Here is a 19,657-nt window from a genome sequence, read left to right on the forward strand (position 1 = left end):
TAGATCTGAGTTCAGCCCACATCTGCTAGGATTGTCTGGAAACATTAAGATATCTAAATGAAAATCAATACTATATGTGCCAGCATTTACTACCAAGAACAAGTATCAAGAGACCTGGCTTTCAAGCTTGTAGTTGAGCCATAGTCTGAACCCCAGGGGTTTCCTAATTGGCCCAGACTAATCATAGAAGAGTTAAATTTTTAACCAGGAAAGACATCTTGTTTTTCTTACCAGTCATCATTTTGAAACTGAAAGCCTCACCTGTGCAGTAGCAGATGTATGGTGATAGCCACCGGTCATGCAAGAACTGCTTCTCACCTGTCAAAGGTAAAGGAAAGACTAATTTACTGCCTTCCATAAAACCAGTCAGGCACATTTAAGCTTTTGGTGGGTATATAGTGCTATCAAACCTTTCACATGAACTGCATATTTTCTCAACTTAAAAGCTCTGCATTTAACCCTCCTTTGCTAGAAGACAGAAGGTTTATACTTTAAAGACCCTCTGCACAATGTGGTCTCGTAACCTAATTTTTTTGTGTCTGCTACACAAATATATTTCCAAATCAAACACTGCTGGTGGAACTTTGTTTTCTTTTTCTTCTGCAGTGAATGCAGATGTGCAAAGAAACTAACACACAGTAGTTCAGTTCACAAGGTATAAAGACATTCACACGTTTTATTTTCCCTATACTAAAATAAAATTCCTTATTCTAGAAAAAAAGTGTGCATGATATCTCTTGGAATACTGTTAAAAATTATACTGCATGAGGGGATTGGGTTCCTAATATTTGTATTTGGGATGCCAAATGTGAGCAGATTTTATACTATTTTCAACAAATTAAACACAAATATGTAAAATGTTTATAAGACTCAGTCTTCTATTTTGGGCTTATTTTGAGTAACTTAGTAATTCTGCATAGATTTTTTTAAACAGAACAAAATAAAATGATGAATTAAGCTTGGAAATGCAAAATCTAATTCTTTTTTTCAGCTTTCTTCAATAGCATATGTAAACATCCCCAGAGATTCACATCTACAAGAAATTTAATGACATTATTAAGATTCTTTCTGTCCTATATGTTAGATGTATTTTTAATGTGTACCTCTTAAAACAAAACAAAAAGTTGTCAGACACTGTATTCTCTTCTCACCTCTGTTAATGCATTGTTTGCTAGACAGTGCTATCATGGAAACATCAGGGCATGTTGTGATCAATGAAAGCCTGCTTCTCACATGGCATGATGTTTCCCTTGGATTCTCATCTCCGACTCTTGCCTGCTGTGAAATTTTGTCAGTTCTTTTACCTTCAAGGATCTCCCTTGTCCTCCATGTTGTAAACTACTGAGTTATCTTCTTGAATTAATCTTCCCGTCTTTGCCGCTTCACCTCCCACTTCGTATGGAACAAGAAGGCTATCTTCGTCTTCCCCTTCAGTCACTATGTCTGATAATTTATTGCTCTCACACTGTAGAACAGAACAAGCTAATGAACAAAATAAGTAGATAGAGAATTTCAGCAAAATCCACACAAATCCACTGAGAGGCAGAAGGACAAGTAGAAGTCTCTCCAAAATGATTCGATTATCTGAGTTTTTATTTCTAGCCTGGATATTACATATGCCAGTCAGCAGGAAAGTACCAAAAGCATCCTAATCATCAGTACACAAAATTAAGTTCAAAGATACTTTCTTTCTTTGCTGAACCTCATTTTTTTTCTCCCTTTAACAATAATTTAAATATAAATCAAAACTACTTACTACTTTGTATGTGCAGAACTCTATTGGTACAAACTTGATTACTCAAAACAAGACTTCATTATCCCCACTTTGTTCTGCAGCTGCCCCACTTCATTACCATTGGAGGATTTTTTATTTTTAAATTAATGCTTTTCTGAACTAAAAATAATTAAAGTGCAGTAACATTTTCCCTTCTGCTACTCATGTCAGAATGGCAGTGGCTTCTGGCAAAGAGATGCTATGGGAGGAACTGAGGTGCTAAATGTGTTAGACCTCTTTAGCAATCTCAATTCTAGCAACCATAGCAATCTAAATTCTAGCAACCACTGTCTTAATCTTGTCAAAATGGTTTTGTTCTTGTTATCCTTTGAAATCTGCTGCACTCATGTGCTACCTGTACCCTTATTCCAGATGTGAAGAAAGATATTTCAGCACCAGGAATCCATAGCAAAAACCATCCTATCTCCCCTAACCTCAGTTAAAATCCTGGCCCCAACAAAACCAACAGTGAAAAACAAACTGATTTCAGTGGAATCAGGATTTTATTACACATACTTCATGATGGTGCTCTGATTTGAGCCCTCATATAAAAGGTAGGTGTAAAGAACCATCGTTGCACACATCCATGATGAACTGGGCAGAATAGCTAGCTCCACTACGCTATTGCCAGTGGAGCTCCATGTCATCCAGAGACAGAGAGATAGAAAGACAAATTTAGCTATTCACAGTGAAAAAAAAAGCAAGACCAAATATCTCTGGATACCTGCAGCATTACAATAAGGCAGAATAGTCAATTATTAATGATGTTCAAGTGTCTTTTACCCCCAGTTTTGCAGCTTTCTTGGGATAACTAGTAAAGCCATGCAGTATGATTTAGAATCATAGAATCACAGAATAGTTAGGGTTGGAAAGGACCTTAAGATCATCTAGTTCCACCCCCCCTGCCATGAGCAGGTAAACCATGTCACCTATTTGTACCCATTGCATAAAAAGTGCACATGGGTGAACTTTTTATGCACCTATTTGGTGCATAAAGAGTAGACCACAACTGCTCAAAAGCAATGAAGACCACTCCCTTTTCAGCAGCCTCTGTAACTCTATGGAGAGTAATAAGCTCCAGGAGATGGAGGTCTCCATTATACAAGAGAAGCTCTGTACCAACCCTGCTGAAATAAAAGTCTTCTATGCATAGTGAAAAAGGGTATACAAGTTCTCTGCAGAGCTGAGAGCAAGCTCCAAGTCACCTCAAACTCTCATTGAAAAGATGATTGATTCTGCTCTGTTTTGCTTCTTCCAGCAAAACATTGCAGGATATTTTCTCTGCTGCTTGCCTCCAAGTTTACTGTATTTGTTTGCCAAGTCCTGCAGTTGTCAGATGAACATGAACTCCCCCCAATGGTACACACCTATTTTCCTTGTGATGTAAATGCTCCTTTTCACTATAAATACAAATCACAAAAGCACATATAATTCTACTTATTTTCATATCATACTGAATGAAACAACTTAAAGCTTATGCCAAATTAACAATCTTTTCTTGGCAACTTCACACTGGGATTCTATGCCAACTTCTGTTTAACAAGCAATGTTATTAACATAGAAAATAAGTTTTTTTGCTTCTGCTTTGATTTGCCTACTTGAATTATCTGGTGCAATGAATTTTCCTGTGTATATACATACCTAGAAATGTAACAAGGGCACAATAGTTGTTTATTTCCGTAAGAATTGCTACCACACTCAAGTTCTAGACAGTTTAGAGGGGAGTTTTAGTGTGGGTTGTATTTTGTTGTTGTTTGATTTGTTTGGGTTTTTTTAATATATTAAAACTAATATTCAAAATAGGGCTTCAAGGCACAAGTTTCATACCATCCTGTAGACTGCACTATCACACACTCCAAGAACTGGATTTTCTGTGAAGATCTTGCCTTTCAGTGCTACTCAGGAAGCAGAAATGAAATAGATTTAACTAGCCAACAGATTATTCCCCTGGCACAGGGAATGCACTGCTGCTAATGTGCCAGCTTTCCTCCTGCCACCCACCATCTCAGCATATGGGGTTTGTCAGGAGTAAAAAAGCAGCAGAACAGTGCATCACTATTTCTTCTCCCCTGTACAGCTCAGTTAAGTTACCAACACTACTGGCAGCTCTTGGAATTGTCTGTCAGCAATGCAAAGACTGTAAGGTCAGGGATGAGCACAGGAAGGGAATGACGCTCCCTCTTCCCTCTGGGTTGAGCTTCAGCCCTGGAGTCTAACTATCCTCAGTAGTTTTAAAGGCTGTTTTGTGCAGTATGCACCCAAAACTAACATATAAATGTTTATGCTGCTCATGGTGGAGCGTACAACCAAATCACAAGTGATCTGACACCTTCTGCTTATCATTTTTCTCCAGTGCTGTTGCAACTCAGTTCAATTCTTTCTAACACCCTTTTCTTACTATTTCTGATAAAGCAGAATCCTTAAACATTCTGTATATATTTGGGGGTCTTGAGCTGTACAGATGGGCTGTTTCTTTGGAATTAAGTAAGATCAGTCCCTTGTTTCTCTCCCTGTATATATAAGACGTCTTCTGAAGTTGCTCTTTATACTTGTTTTCTACAGTCCAGCAAGATTAAACATAGAGCACATATTGTGGAGGCTCCACAGTTGAGCTCAGTGATGGAAAGCTGCTTTGTATCACTGTTTGAACTCTTTCAACAGCCCAGATTTCAACTGGTATTTAGAGAAGGGAGCATTCAGAACACCTCTCAGAAGTAACAACACTTCTACTGCTTGTTTGCTTGAATTCAATGCATTTTGGGCATAGAAAAAATTATTTATGGGTTACTAATGTATTCAGTAATGAAAGGTGTATTATATCTGAAAGATTACCAAAATGCAGTCCCCAAAATAAAAACAAGCATAAAACAGAGGCTACATTCTGCTATTCTTTGCTGAAACCTATATTATTTTCAGTTCATATTGTCCTGAAAAGTAAGGTATCCTACTTGGCCATGCAAAAAGCGGACTCCCAAAAAGCTCTCAATAAAAGCCTTTGCCTTGCTCCATTCCTGAAGGCAAGGAAGACATTGTCTTTCACAGCTTCTGGGCAGCTGAAATGCATTATTAAAGAACAGATACTAAAGTTACCTTGATGATTCTGCAAAAAGGACATGATATAACATAAAAAGGATAGCATACTTTAATATCATCTTTAGGTTTCAGAATTAACAATTCATTAATTAAGTTTAAATGAGGTAAGTCTCTTTCCCTTTTACCTTGATGATCCAGGAGTAATCTGAATTTGAAACATTACCATACCAAAAATACAGGCAAAAATACTAGACAATTTTAAATGAATCTAAGATTTTACGGGAGTTGATGGCATATAAAAATAATAGTTCCCTAACTGCAGCTTTGAAAACTGACTTCTGGGGGAAAGAAAGCTCTTTGTACTTGTTCTTTCCTTTAAGGCTTTAGATAAGGAATGCAAATAGCACTTTTTGTAATAATCTAGAAAATTAATGTTGGCTATCAGAATAATTTTGTATGGGATAGTAAATTGAAAATAACTGAATGTCAAGAAGTGACTGCAAAGTGACAAATTTGCAATGATAATACCAATTCCCTAAATATTCATTTAACACTTTCATAAGAACCAACAACTTTAATAAAGTGAATTTTTATCTGGATATTAGTTGGCATGTTGTGGTTTTATTCCATTTCATCGAATTTGCTTGAGCCTAAATATTACTTCAAGATATTTTTTTGTGTGTGTTTACTTCTCAAAACTTCTTAAAAAAAACTTTATTCTTTGTCTTATACCTTAAAAATTGTACCTTTGTCATTGGTTATGCACACGCTTTGCACCAATAACTTAATCTTTTCAAACAATCCTCAGGCAGCTGAACTTTGCAAGTATCCAGCATTTCTGAAAATCAAATGCTTTCTTCTCTAGGCAATGCTTATATGATGTTACATCAATCTAATTTGCACAGCCTAATCATACTGATTTAGCTACTTATATATCAAACTAAAGTGCAGCCACACCATTTTACAGTGCCAGTAGAAGGTACTTCTGCTGTTAATCATTGAACAGCACAGTACTTGGTTTGAAAAAACACTTGGTACACAGCCCATGGTGCAGCATTCCCTTCCTGAGCCCTGTCCTCCCCATCCCTGCTACCTGTTCAAGCATACTGCTCACAGATTGCCTGCCCTGGTGTGGGTAACTAACATCTTTCATAATTTTCAAGATAAGTAGTGGCATCACTTGCAGAAATTTTTCTTTAAGGACAGCAGATAGAACAAGCAATGTGAACACCTGGTTTTAGGTATTTCCATCGTGTCTTCTTTATGTTGACACACTAGCAAATCCAAGAACATCTTCCCTTCCTCATTTGATCATTCCAGTTTTTTAATAGTGAACCACAAAGAGTTGCAAAGAAGGAAAGATCTTTGAATGGTTCATGCAAATCCAAGAAACCTGCACAAAGTTCTGCCTCTTAAATTTAAAAATTTAAAAACTAACAAAAAAACAAACCTTCTCACCCCTAAGCATCACAGGAAGATATATAGGGAGAAAGGCAGAAGTGAAGTAAGGATGCTAACCAGCAGTTCAAAGAGTGGCAAAAAGAAGCTAAAAGGAATGAGTGAATCAGAATAATGTATTTACTCCACTTCCAAGGAAGGTTACCTCACAGTCACCTAAGATGCCTTTTAAGAGAAATCCTAATGTTATATCTCTTTGCAGGGAAGGTAGAATATTCTGGACTCAAGTGCCTGCAGACAGCTAAATTCAGTGTTACAGAAGGAAAAAAAAAATAAGAATAGCTTTGACCCCTTCAAAATACTTTCTGCTCTTCTCATATTACAATTGGCATCAAACACAAAATTACAGAGGCTTTTCATCACTTTCTTTTTTTCATTAAAAATGTCCTTGGTTGCACTGATTTTAAAATATCATAATGCTGAAACAAACCAAAAATTTCTTAGTAATAGCAGCCTGAATGACAGAGTATTAGCACCTTTATCAAACGGGAAATGAACACAACACTGAATTGCACATAGTTTTCACAGCAGATTTGACGAAAGAATCATCGTTCATTAAGCTGGTTTTATAGGAGAAATGCCTTGAAATGTAATTAAAAAGCTGACAGTACATACATTTGTAGTACCCACCACTGCAACTCACTTTGACTTCTGGATTTATTTGTTGTTGTTGTTGTTGATGTTTGGGTTTTATACACTGCCTAAAAACTTTAATGTCATTAGCTGCTGGATGTTTTTGTATCACATCCACTATGTTCACTATCTCCTTTTATCTTTGTATATCATCACAGGCATTTTATAGTAGTAGGATAACAGAACATGGGTCCAGACAATGCTCTTAAATAGCACACTTTCCAAAATAATAGATGTATGTATAATATGAACTTATACTACAAAAGATACTGTACAGCATACGGGTATTTCCTTTCATTGAAACAGTCCTCTTTGAAATACTTTAAGAGGGCTTTAAAGTAACCTTCTACATTTCATCTTGAAAAAGGGAAGGGAAAATTTCCACATTGTGGATTCAGTCAGGCGGAGGACGTGACTTGTGCAATCCTAATAAATCAGAGCATTCCCGTGTGGCAGAAGCAACAGGGGAATAGCGTAAGAGCAGTGCTGCATGTTGACCTAAGCAAGAGCTTATCGAGAAATGATGTCCTCTTAAACAGACTCCTGTATAGATGTTCTGCATTTCCTCTGACAAATTGTAAGTGCCCTGACTGTAACATTCCTAATAAAATAGGGCTGATTTAGCAATGCACAAACTGCCCATTATCCTACTGCATAAAAAGGCCATTTAAAGCAAAGCCTTAGGACACTGGCCCATTGGAAACAGTACATCTGAAAAATTACCCCCATCTTGTGCCACCAAAGCTGTTAACTACCCTAGGGAATATACCTCATTTACAACACAGACAAATGTTAACTTTAATGAGTTTAAAAACTGCCATTTTTCTTGCATGACTTTGATAACACTTGAGATCTTAAGCAAATACTTGGCTATTTTTTCACCTGGAACACCATCTAACCAATATTACCACCACATTTGTTTTCAGCTGCCCTTGTCTTTCCCTCATTCAAGTCATAACACTGTGTGAAAGTGCAATTAAAAAGTACATCTGCTTCAAAACAATCTATTTTAACAAAGTGTTCCTGCCTGAAAACTTTGCATGCCAAGATTACTACTTGTCATTATCTTACCAAGAGATGAAGCACCTTTTTAAAAAGTATCTCTAATGAGATCTACAAATCTATGTGCAAGACAGCTTACTTTATTGTGTTTATAAAGATAAAAAAATATTTTAAACAGGTTGTGGCTCTTGGGACTGATAAAAACACAATGGGGTTACGGTCATTCAGAAATGTTAATAAAAGTTTTCATAAAATATGATGATGCTTAAGGACTAATGTTTGGGCATGAAAAATAACTATGAAAATATATTTCCTGCAACAGTAAACACTCAGTTTTTCTATACCTCCTTGACTCTCCAAATCCTGCATTTGTTCTGTTGGTGGACAATGTTTCTAGCTATTTGATTGTCCATCTGGGATGGTATTACTATACGCAGATGCAGCGTATTTGCCCAAACTTCACCCATTCTTTTACAAGTTTTATAGAAAGAGAACATTCACCTGCTTTGGCCATTAAACCCTTGTTTTAAGCACTTAATCTAACTGCCAGTGAACGACATCAAAAAAAAAGCTTTATCCTAATCATACAAAGGAAAACCTGTTCAAACCCTGCAAGAGTGATGGCCTTCTTTTCTCACAGCATAGTTTTCAAGACAAGAAATTCTGGGAAATATAGCAAAAATAGGTGACATTGTTGAAGGCAATCCTGCACCAGTTAAGTGTCACATTATGCTTATACTCCCTATCACCTTCCCTTCCTTTAGCCTGGTGTTCTGTTGCTCCATATAATTAGCCACAAACTGAAAGAAAATCCTTTTTTTTCAAGTAGAATTTCTTACACAAGTCAGCTTACCTTAATGAAATCAACATCAAATATTGGATTTTCATGTTCAGACATAGTACTGGGGAGAAAGCCAATACCCTCTTTATCTTTTATTTTCCCCACCTGTGACCAGCTTTTAAAACCAATAATTTACAAATACTTTCTGTTTACACAGAAAATAGGCCTTCAAGCATATAACTCCATTAATTGCAGGCTATCAACACCTATGTGTCTATTCAATAGAGACGTGTACTTTAGAGCGTAGGCACAATTTTGCCTCAAAATTTTTTTTTTTTTTGCACTTATGTTTTATGTATTTATATAATTAATGTTTAAGATTAATTTGATAGGTCAGGTAACACATTTTATCACATTAAAAACAATAAAATAAATGCAGAGATTTAAGAAAAATTTAGAGCACTAGCAACCAATTATCTTGTCAACCTTGTACACAAAAGATGAGATTCTCAAAGCTGATTCTGAAACTACTCTGTTCACCAACACATCAGTTTAAAATAAAATGGTAAATGCTGAATTAGTTTAAGATTCACAAAATTGATATTTCAAAACAAACTTAAGTCATGCAAAGTAATTATAATTTTTGGTTATGCAATTTATGTAATTTTCGGGGGGAGGAAGAAAACCTTAAATAAATTTAAAAACCAGGTATTGGACAAAAATACAAGAGGCTTGAGTTTAAAAAAACTGCAGTTCTTAACCTGGCTAATAATAAGGTGCACTTTTTAATTTATCAATATTTCTACAATTTAAATACCATTCTTTTGGCAAGATCACATACAAAATCTTTATTCTATGAAAAATAACACATCACTAATTTGAAGTGAACAGATCTAAGATTAGCTAGGCAAAAAACATTTATTCATTTCCTTCTAAAGAATCAGCAAAAATTTACCACAAAAATTAATACAGATATGTAATAAGCTTCATCAACCACAGACTCAAAAGTCAAGAAACACAGTTTATGGTGTAGCTTTCTTTTTTTCACACATCTTTTCAGAAAAAAAAAAAGAAGGACAAAAAAGTAAGCACTATAAAATATTAACACTTTGAATTAATCTCAAACATATTAGTAGTCAGCCGATAGCGACTGCATGTCATATTCCAATTACAAAGCCATTTAGTTGGTCTGCACATTTCTCTATAAATCCAGGTTTGATTCCCAAACTGAGATGTTTTATTTCTGTCCCTACACAGAAACCAGGTAACTACTGAAGGATCCATTTTACAGGAAAAGTCTGTAGGAATTACACTGATGGGGATGATTGGTTTTCCTGATTTATATTCTTTGTTTTTTCAGAAGGCAGAAAGCCCAAGGTGAGGATCCTTAGTTACTGTGCATCAGCTTTGCATCAAGCTACTTTGGTTTTTGCTAAAGAAATTGTGATGGTGAAGGACACCAAAAGAAATGGGGAAGAACAGCAGCAGCAATAGATTAGGAGAGCAAAAGCAGAGCAAACTATAGACTCCTATCATGGATAAGGTTTCATTACTACAGAGATCTCAGCACATCTAGATGTAAGATTTAGCAGACAAAAATAAGCACAAGCAGTATCATAGAGCTATGTCAAATCCATTTCAGGTTCCTTCTCTTTTCCCACTGGGAAGACAATCCTCAGCTACAAGGTTTTGTTGCCCTTCTCAAGCCATCACACTATGCAATCTCTGATACCCCAATTGTTTTAGAATACAAGCTAGAGCTCTGTACTGACAAAATTCTATGCCACCAAACTGTTATCAAACTCTAATACAAAACCAGCATCTGTATTTTGCACTGGGATCTATGTAAGGCCATATTCTGACAGTCAGGACACAGACCTGGAATGCATGAGCTATGCAAGACCATGTGCTTCCCTGCTATCACCTTATCCACAGACAGAGAAGCAGCCCCGACCAGCCTTTGCATACAGCCCTTGAAAGGGACATGGTGGACAATACTACTTTTGCTGGCCTTGTTCAGTCAGCCAACATGGAGCAGAGAAAGATGTTGTGAACCTTATTCCTGCCTCCCCCACCTCTTGGAGACCATCCATACTAATACCAGTTCTGGTTTCAAACAGCCTTTGCCCTCGGGGATTGTAAAAACAAAGATGAAAAACAATGCTATTCAGAGCAAACATTGTGAAGGCTACTCACAGTTGTTTCTTACAGGTACTGCAGTAGTTGTCTGAACCTTTTTGTTTCACTGTAAGTTCACAGAAGGAAAGACTTTGCACATTTCTTATTCTTTAAAAAATTACAAAGAAGTACCTAAAGCAGTATAGCAAATTCAAAGCCACAACTTCATCTGGGTGTTGTATGTCCATCTGCATTAGTTTGTGGCCAGGTACAATTTAAAGCAACATCAGCTCAAAATTACACTAGTTGCCAACAATTCCCAGATAATGTTAGTGGAGGCCACTCCCAGACATGCATTATCTAACCACTGCACAGGAATCAGAGTGATATAACAGAATCGTGTAGAGGCTGAATCCAGCAGCTTTAGGAGAGCTCAGTGCAAAGCTTCTGTAACAAACCAAGGATTGGAGCCCCTGTATCACCCCTATATCACCACACCACAGAGATGTCCTATTTATATGAACTGCTCAATGATAATCTAATTTTTTCTCATTTCCAAATATTTCTCAGTCCTATGTGTGTATTTCTTCTAGTCTTTTGTTTAAGATATCATGTATACATGCAGTGTCACCTAGCTTCCTTCGCCTCTGACAAAGCCGGCCAGGATGTAAATAATACAGAGACATACACTCGCAATACGTGCTTACGCAGCTGAACAGACATGGCAGTAAGCGCAAGATAGGCTTTTGTTTCTAGAACCCATGCCAGAGGTTTGAAACTGCCCCCAGTACACAACAGTGTTGTTTTTCAAATGTAATTACATATTATTTCAGTGCTTGAAAGGATTTTTATGCTCTGTAACAAAAGACTGAGACATAGAAAGAACTGGAGATTACTGTTAGCCTAAAGATTTATAAAAAGCAGAAATAAAAACTTCATGAAATGAAGTTTCTATTATAAGCTTTAAGTCATTAATAAATTAACAGGATTTACTAGTTGAAATAGATCCCTATAAGCATCTGGTATCTTCTTTTATCCAATACTCAACTAGTAAAAGCAGAATAAAAACGTTATATACTAGTTTTGCTTGGATGAGAGAACAGCTGTTTGATGTTCTGGTTTATGAAAGCGGCCAAGAAAGAGTGTATTTGTTGTGCAATTAATTGGTCCAAATTAAGCACATACTGTTTTTCCAACTTATGGCAGGAATCTATGTGATTTAATAAATATGATAAATAGCTTGTGAGAATAACAAAGGATGATTCTGGGCCACCCCTGTAGTGCACAGACTGTCAGCAGAGTTTGGGTAACTATCATTTCAGCAGTAGAATCTGGTAGAGAGAAAATCTGAAACGTTATCTTGGCTTAAAAGCGAATCAGCTAGCAAACATTCTGTAAAAAACCTTTCCTCTAAAACAGCAAACTGAACCAAAGGAAGCATCTTTACCTCTTGAAAAAAAAAAAAAAAACACAACAATTGGCTGTCCAATAACACCACATTTTAATTTGTAATATTTAAATTGGTAATGAGGAAGGTGTTTTGTCTGAATTTCCATTTCTTTCAGGGCCTAATTATGAAAGACAGAAAAAAAAATGTGCTATGCACTCTCTTTCACATCTCATTACATTTATTCAGCTTTATTACTAATTCTTTGTTAATATAATTTTCACCCTGGGAACTACATTTTTTGTCTAGTTACCCTGATACATGAAACCCTTAAAGCAGGAAGTCCTTGATCACCACATCATATTTCTCATGGTATTTTAAAATGACACTCACCATATTGTAAGAAGTAGGTTCTATCAGCAGGCTGCTCTCTGGAGGTGTTCTTTCTCTCTCTCTCTCAGGTGCTTTAAAGAAGTTTTATCTAGCTTGGTGGCCTAGAGAGACGGGGATCAGAAAGAGAATTGAAATGCTCACATAGGTGTACAATCCATCCCTTCCCACCTTAGGTTTTGCTGTGGTACACTGTACATTAGCAGCATGGCATGGCAAATTAAATGATGTGACAGCAAACTCTAACCCCCAGTCTCTTAATCCTGCCACTTGTTAGAGATGGAAACCAAAGCAGCATTTACAGTGCCTCATCTACAGTTAGTTTATGCAAGTTCAGTAAGCAGGTCCCTTAAGGAGCTAAAGAGGAAAACTGCAGCAAATGTGCATGCACTCACAATGAAATCCCAGCCCAGAGGACAAGCGCTGTAATCCCACCAATGATGTTCCAAACCCATGATGGCTACCAGCCGACAATACCCACAGACCTCAATCCATTTTTATTGTATTCAGGCTGCAGTGTTATATTTCCTGCCTCCCCTTAGCACCACACATACAGTGTACTTGAAAACAAAAATCTATAATATTGATCCCACAATGTCACCACAATTATTCTTTTGAAACAGCCATTGAAAACAAATTACATCTGCACTGCCTTTTCATCCGATTGCTCTGGGTGAGCAATGCTCACTGTAGCCGCTAGCATTTTCAGTGTTAGCACTGTGTCACTAAAGACAGCACAGGAAAAGGGGGGAAAAAAAAAATCAGGGAAAAAAAGAAAGCATCAGTAATACATTCATAAAGGCAGCTGGAGGAGGAGGAAGCCATCAAATTAACCAGATCACAAAAAGCCCCTCTAACCTGGTGCAACACTTAAGTCTCTTAGTTTTCTGTATGCAAATCAGGATGATACTAGAACAGTACAGCAGCCAGTTTTCCCTCCAATGGCTCCTAAGGTTGGCTTTTTCCTGCCCAGTAAGCCAGGTATAGTTGTTACACTAATTACATTGACAAAGATTCAGAGGGTCTTATTTTCAGGTAGTCTGTTTAATACCTTGTGATGACAAAAAGCATTATTTGAAGCAACATGATTTTAACCTCATGTAACATAATTCTATTGACAAACTGGAAGACTTTCTTGACAAGGGAGAAGTGATTAACACAGAAGTGATGACTGCAGAACAAACCCACCCATTCAGATTAAAACAGTGACATGACGAAGCTCAAAGGAATCTGTCCAGAAGAAGCAGAGGCCTTTTGACACAAATAGGAATATGCAGACAAGGCGGGGGGGGGGGGGGGGGGGGGGAGGAGCGGGGGAGCAAGCCCACCTTCTTTCATTCCAGTACTTCTACATTTTTATCCCACTAATGGTTTTACTCACAAATATGAATCACCATATCAGTGAAAATGTAGCGACTCCCACAGCACACAAAAACCAGCATAATTTCATAGAGAAAACCCTGTCAGCAAATGCTAACTTTCATTGCTCACTAATGGTCTGGTTTGGAAACATATATACCTCATCAACTATTTATTTTTTTGCCATAATGGTGGTTGGCCAAGGGAAAGTGCTTTTGTTAAGTTGTGACCACACAAGTCACAGTGGTGGGTTCCTGCAGTGGGGAAACGATAACTTTGGAGTATTAAGAAAACCAATAGCCTTGTTGACATGAACATGGGAGTCTAACCCCTGAAGCCTCCTGATATGAAGCATTGATTTTTCTGTCTGGGTACAGTTCTAAAGCCATTCATTCTCTATGGTCAGGACTCACAGGGCCAGAGGAGGAAGAAAAAAAGGAAAAAAAAAATCTCTTCTTTCCACTTTTACCTCCAGGCAAAGTTGAGGAATAAAATTCTACATTTTGAGGGATGATTTGTTCAAGCCATGTTTAGTAGAAGCTTATTGCATAAAAAAAAATTTGTTTCCTTGACCCTTGCAACCTGTGACCACTTATTCTTTTGTGCACCTTCTTCACAAGATAACAGCAGGGGGAAGTGCCTAGAGAAAGCGCCCCTGCTTACTTGTTATTCTCCAAATAATATCACCAAGCTTATTTATTATTCCTCAAATAATACTGTCATGTTCACTTGTCATTCCTCAAATACCGCTGCCAGCTGACTTGTTATTTCTCAAATGCTTCCATGCCTACTCGTTATTCCGCCTCATGTAATTACTACATCCCTTACTTGTTATTCCTCCTCATATACTACCGCTGGGCTGCACTTGGTTATTGCTCATGTACTACTGCTATGCCTCTTTGCTATTTCTTCTTTACCACTTCTTCGACATGTTGTACCTTTTTGAAAGGGGAAACAATATTATCATCTGGTATATTTTTGCAACCCATATGCTGACTCCCTGTTTCCTCTGCACCCCTGTTGTGTTCATTTAGTAGCTCTTGTAAATCCGCACTGAAAGACACCAAACCCTCTTGTGTAAGAAATAACAGCTCCACAGTTTGGAGCGAGAGCAATACGTTCCATTGTCTTTAAAAAAAAAAAAAAAAGAAAAAATTAAAAAAAAAAGGAGAGAAATAAAATTAAATTAAAAAAAAAGAAAATTGAAGAGATGATAGAATAATCACCAGTTTCTCCCTCCCCACCAGGTCACAGTAGGCAACCACACAATGGGATGGTTCCTGCTCTGGTGACAGAATGCTGAGCCAGTTTTTGCTGTTTGTCTCTTCTTTTCAAAGAAACAAAGAGACAGCATTAGACAGAAGATGCCAGTGTTACCGAAGGCTAATGTTTGGACACAGAACCTGCTCTCTCCTTCAGCTGGCAACTATTTAATTGATTTTTTTATGTAAGTAAATATTCAAATGCAATAACACACAATCATCTCTAAGGGAGGCATAAAATATCAGTGTCCACAAAGAGGCTGTCATCTTTACCTAGGTGTATATGTACATACATACACACCAAAAATATGAAAATAAACACCTCTGAATACTGATCTTTATAAATCTCTGATAAAGTACACATTCTTACATGAGCACGATGATTTTTACCAATATATGTCTCTACACATGTACACAGATTAATCCTAGACAATCTCCTGTGTTACTATTGCAGAAGTATGCTTATATTATGTTACAGTATTAATATGTTTGTATATTTATTATTAAAATACTTACTGTTCTGCCTTTTGAAGTAGATGGACAAATGATTTAGGAGTAGAAATAGACTAGAAACAAAATTAATGCAAATAATGTGTTGCTTTTTTTTTTTTTTTAGCTTGATTAGCCAAGCCAATGGAAAATTCTAGAAAACGTATACAATTATTTTAACTGTCATAGACTGGCAATTGTAATTGACATGATTTGTATGAGATGCAGTGTAATAACTGAATATATTAAAAAAAAATCTCATGGCTTGATTACCAGGAGAACATTACTAGTGCCACAATATTATTAACAACACAATTATCATGGCATCCCTAGGACACGCTCTTAGCACTTCAATGCATTAGCGAACCTTTGCTAACGAAGAAAAAATTAAAGTACCGCAAATTTCAAAGCACCAGTTGTACCCAACATCATTAAAAATTTATAAAACTTCCCCTGAACATGACAAGTGTTTGGTTTAAATGAAGATCAGCCACAAGAAGGAGCAGAAATCTTGTTATTCTTTGTCTCTTTCTCTCCCTCTTTTTCTCTTTCTCTCTTTCTCTCAGACCTCCCCCAACCACCACCACCTCAATCCAGCTGAAATATGTAACCATTACAGAGTGACAGTTTGACACACAATGACCTGTCAGAACATTCATCTCTCAATGTTTTATTTTAGTGAGGAGCCAAACTGCAGAAAAAATAAGCAAGTTGTTTCAAGGCTTGGAATGAGATCAAACATTTCTGGCATCCCCACTTACCAGACCTTTGATTTACAATGGATCTGTCAGAGGCTGATTAGACAGTGTGTGTTTAAAAACCTATAGATGTTCCACAATTGCACAAGCTCTCCCCTTCCCTTTACAAAGAGCATTTCTGCTCTTTGTTTGAATGGGGAGAATAAGCCAGGTTACATTGCAGCACCCTACACCTTGCAAGTGGAAAACACCACATGCAAAACTGCAGGCAGCTGCAATTAAACCTTTGAGGTAGGAGTGTTCTGATTCTCTACTAAAAGAAAGCTGTAGCTCTTCGTTCTCTGCAATATTCGTTATGCCAATTTCTATTACCTTTTCCTTCCAGGCCTAAAGTTATAATGGTCTGCAGAGAAAATATAGGTAGGAAATGCTGCAATCTCCGCATATTTTCAATAATGTTCAAAGGCAACATGCAGCTAAAAATTAAACAGAGAAGTGCAGGTGGCTAAAATATTCCCACACTGCAACATTTTTTTTGCTCATAATTGCAACTAGTGAAAAAAAGGTTAGAAATATATTGTTTCTATTTGTACTTGGAACAGTTGCAGAAAGAGCAGCAGGATTTGTGCCTGGCATTAGAATGTGTAATTCCTTAATACTATATTGTGGCATATGGTTCATTGTAGCAAATTATGAATACATGTGTTTGGAGAGCTTTGGTAGTAAATTTGGGCTTTGTACATCTACAACAATGCCCAAATCTGACAAACGTAATTTATGTAATATTAAGTTAATACAGTATTATGAAATTAGCTCACTGTAGTAAAGCTGTAATTTTTAAATGAAAGACAATACTGTGAAATGAAAACAAAATAAACATTAGCATTTTGTGAAAGGTAGAACAAATCTTCCAAAAGTCTGCTTTGTAATTTATTACAATGCAGTGTTTATGACTTCCAATATATTTAAGACATGGCATCCTTTAACAGTATAGTACAACTACAATGCTGTTCAGAACGATCCCAATCTTTCAACCTCTCTCAGGCAATGCTCACAATTAATTTAAGAGAGACTTTTGAATGAATACTACCTCTAACTAAGGCAGCAGCAAGTTGGAATTCTGGGATCTGGTCCCCAGGATGCTCCTAGTGGGTTGGACAATGTATTTGCTCCATGTGGTAAATTCTGATCAAGGCGACAAGGCTGTAGGAACATAGACTAATTCTGTGTGTGTGAGACTATTCTAGATACACAATTACATTTTTCATACCCATATATGTTACCATGAAGAGGGAAATGATAAAAGCATTATACTGTGAGCCCTTTAGCTTCTAGGAAATTGCATGTGTTGCAACATGCAATTTCATGCTTTAAGGGAAAGAGGAAAGCAAATTAGCCAGAGCAGGAGTCAAAAATTAAAAAGAAATAAAAAGATGTTTTGAGGTCATCCCACAAGAACCTGAAGTCATGCACAGTTTCCAATTTCAACTTTTTGAGGAAAAAAAAAGGGAGCATAAAGAAAAATGTATATTAGTATTTTAAGGGTGCACAGAATTTGTGTTATACCTGCTCCATAAAAATATAACCATTGACGGATGCTATGTAGGTATTTCTAGTACACCTCCAGTTGGTCAGAATAACAGAAATTGTCATCTGAAAGCAAGAAGTCCTTTGTCTCAGTCAAGATCTCATTTCCAATATTTAATTTGTTTTCTTTTAAGTGGAGAATATGATTTCCAGGATTTACATGTCCTAAAGAACAAAACATCTTATCAAAAAGGGGGTTTACAGTAGGACATGCAAAATATCATATGCCTCAGGTATCATGAGACTGGAGCTCCATCAAGTTATAGTTACCAAAACCTAGAGGCCCAGAAAGAAGCAACTGTAGAATATAGTGGCTTCACATATTCGTGAAGTTCATGTTGCAGAAACAATGATACATCACAGATGAAAATGTATGACCTTTCTTTTGTGTAAGTGAAAGCCATGTTATATGCTACTGAATATTGCTGCCATCCTAGAAATTCGCTATTGGTATTTATCATTCTGCCACCTTATTTCATACTCTCTGAAACAAAGAAAAAGCACTTTTATCTGAGCAATCAGTGAACTGCTAGAATTGTATTACTGTGTTAAATGTATGAATGAATCATGAAATACGAATTAGCACAAAATGCTAAAATAAAGTCCTACAAAATGCCTGTATGAAATGCATATAATGTGCATGCCTGTACACCAAGTACAAATGTCGTCATGTCCTTAGTGTCTCAAATCCATATTCTATGTTATTCAAAATATTGCAGGGGGAAATCTAATGCTGAATAAGGCATGTACAATTGCCTGCTGTTATGCATGTCTGCAATTTGCGTATCATGAACTATATAACTCAAGCATAAAAGTTGCTGCACCTTAATCCTGGAAAACTTACGCATCTGAACTCTGAAAATAGCCTTAATTTTAGGTGCCAACAAACATGGCCACTTTCATTAGGAAAGTGAAACATATCGAATAATTAAACTCAGAAAGGGCAAATTTCAGATATGAGCTCTCTGCTGTAGAGGCCAAGAACAAGGTAACAGCTACTGTGTTAAAGAGGCAGTGTCTGCATGCATTTGTGCCTGCGGCTGACACTATGCAAGATTCTGCTAAAAGCAGTAAAGTGGGAAGTATGTAACTTTTGGGGGTCCATTTTTCTACTCATTACGCTGACAATCAGGGAAACAAAAAAAGGCTGCCTAGGCACAAATCCAGACTACGGATTAACCTGTTTATGTCTTTTTAGGCATGCTCAAAACAAGACCTCTTTCAACCTGAATTTTGGTAAATTGCATGGAGTAGGTTGATTTCCTGGAGGAAGACTGAGATCCAGTATCAGAAAACAAGGTTGTTGGCAGGTGAGCCTGGATCTTTCTTACAATTCAGTGAGAATACCACTAAATCTGAAGAGTGACAGGTGATTTAGGATTACAAGAAAGCAACAGAAACACTTTCAGTACAGCAATTTCATGTGATCACACCCTGTGTGTGCCTCTTCACTTTTCAATCTACTGTCCGTTTCAACAAAGTTGACAGAGAATGATAAGTTCAAAGATAAGCACATTCCTACACATTTTTGAGAATGGCATATCCACAGAGAGAAGACGTCCTTCTACTGACCTTCGGAAAACTTTCAGAATGACCTCAGGAACACCTTCATACCTTACCAGATATCAAAGAATCTGTAGCAGGGAGTAATTAAAAATGCTGCAAAAAGCTAGAGGACATCCATTT

The 19,657-nt window shown here is 36.9% G+C and overlaps 1 long non-coding RNA gene across 1 annotated transcript in view; it reads right to left on the reverse strand.

Annotated features, from left to right (window-relative positions):
• Nucleotides 1-262: 262 nt before the first annotated feature.
• LOC133277225 (uncharacterized) overlaps nt 263-19,657 on the reverse strand; it is a 30,749-nt gene continuing 11,354 nt past the window's right edge. The window contains exons 2-4 of the long non-coding RNA XR_009746136.1: nt 12,580-12,680; nt 1,305-1,482; nt 263-318 (exon numbers count right to left, since the gene is read on the reverse strand). This is a non-coding gene — a long non-coding RNA (uncharacterized LOC133277225). The remainder of the gene's footprint in view (nt 319-1,304; nt 1,483-12,579; nt 12,681-19,657) is intronic.

This window comes from Pezoporus flaviventris, unplaced genomic scaffold (genome assembly GCF_033815535.1).
Source record: "Pezoporus flaviventris isolate CSIRO_AGI_PZ_B2104156 unplaced genomic scaffold, CSIRO_AGI_Pfla_v1 ptg000054l, whole genome shotgun sequence".
Classification (NCBI taxonomy): domain Eukaryota; kingdom Metazoa; phylum Chordata; class Aves; order Psittaciformes; family Psittacidae; genus Pezoporus; species Pezoporus flaviventris.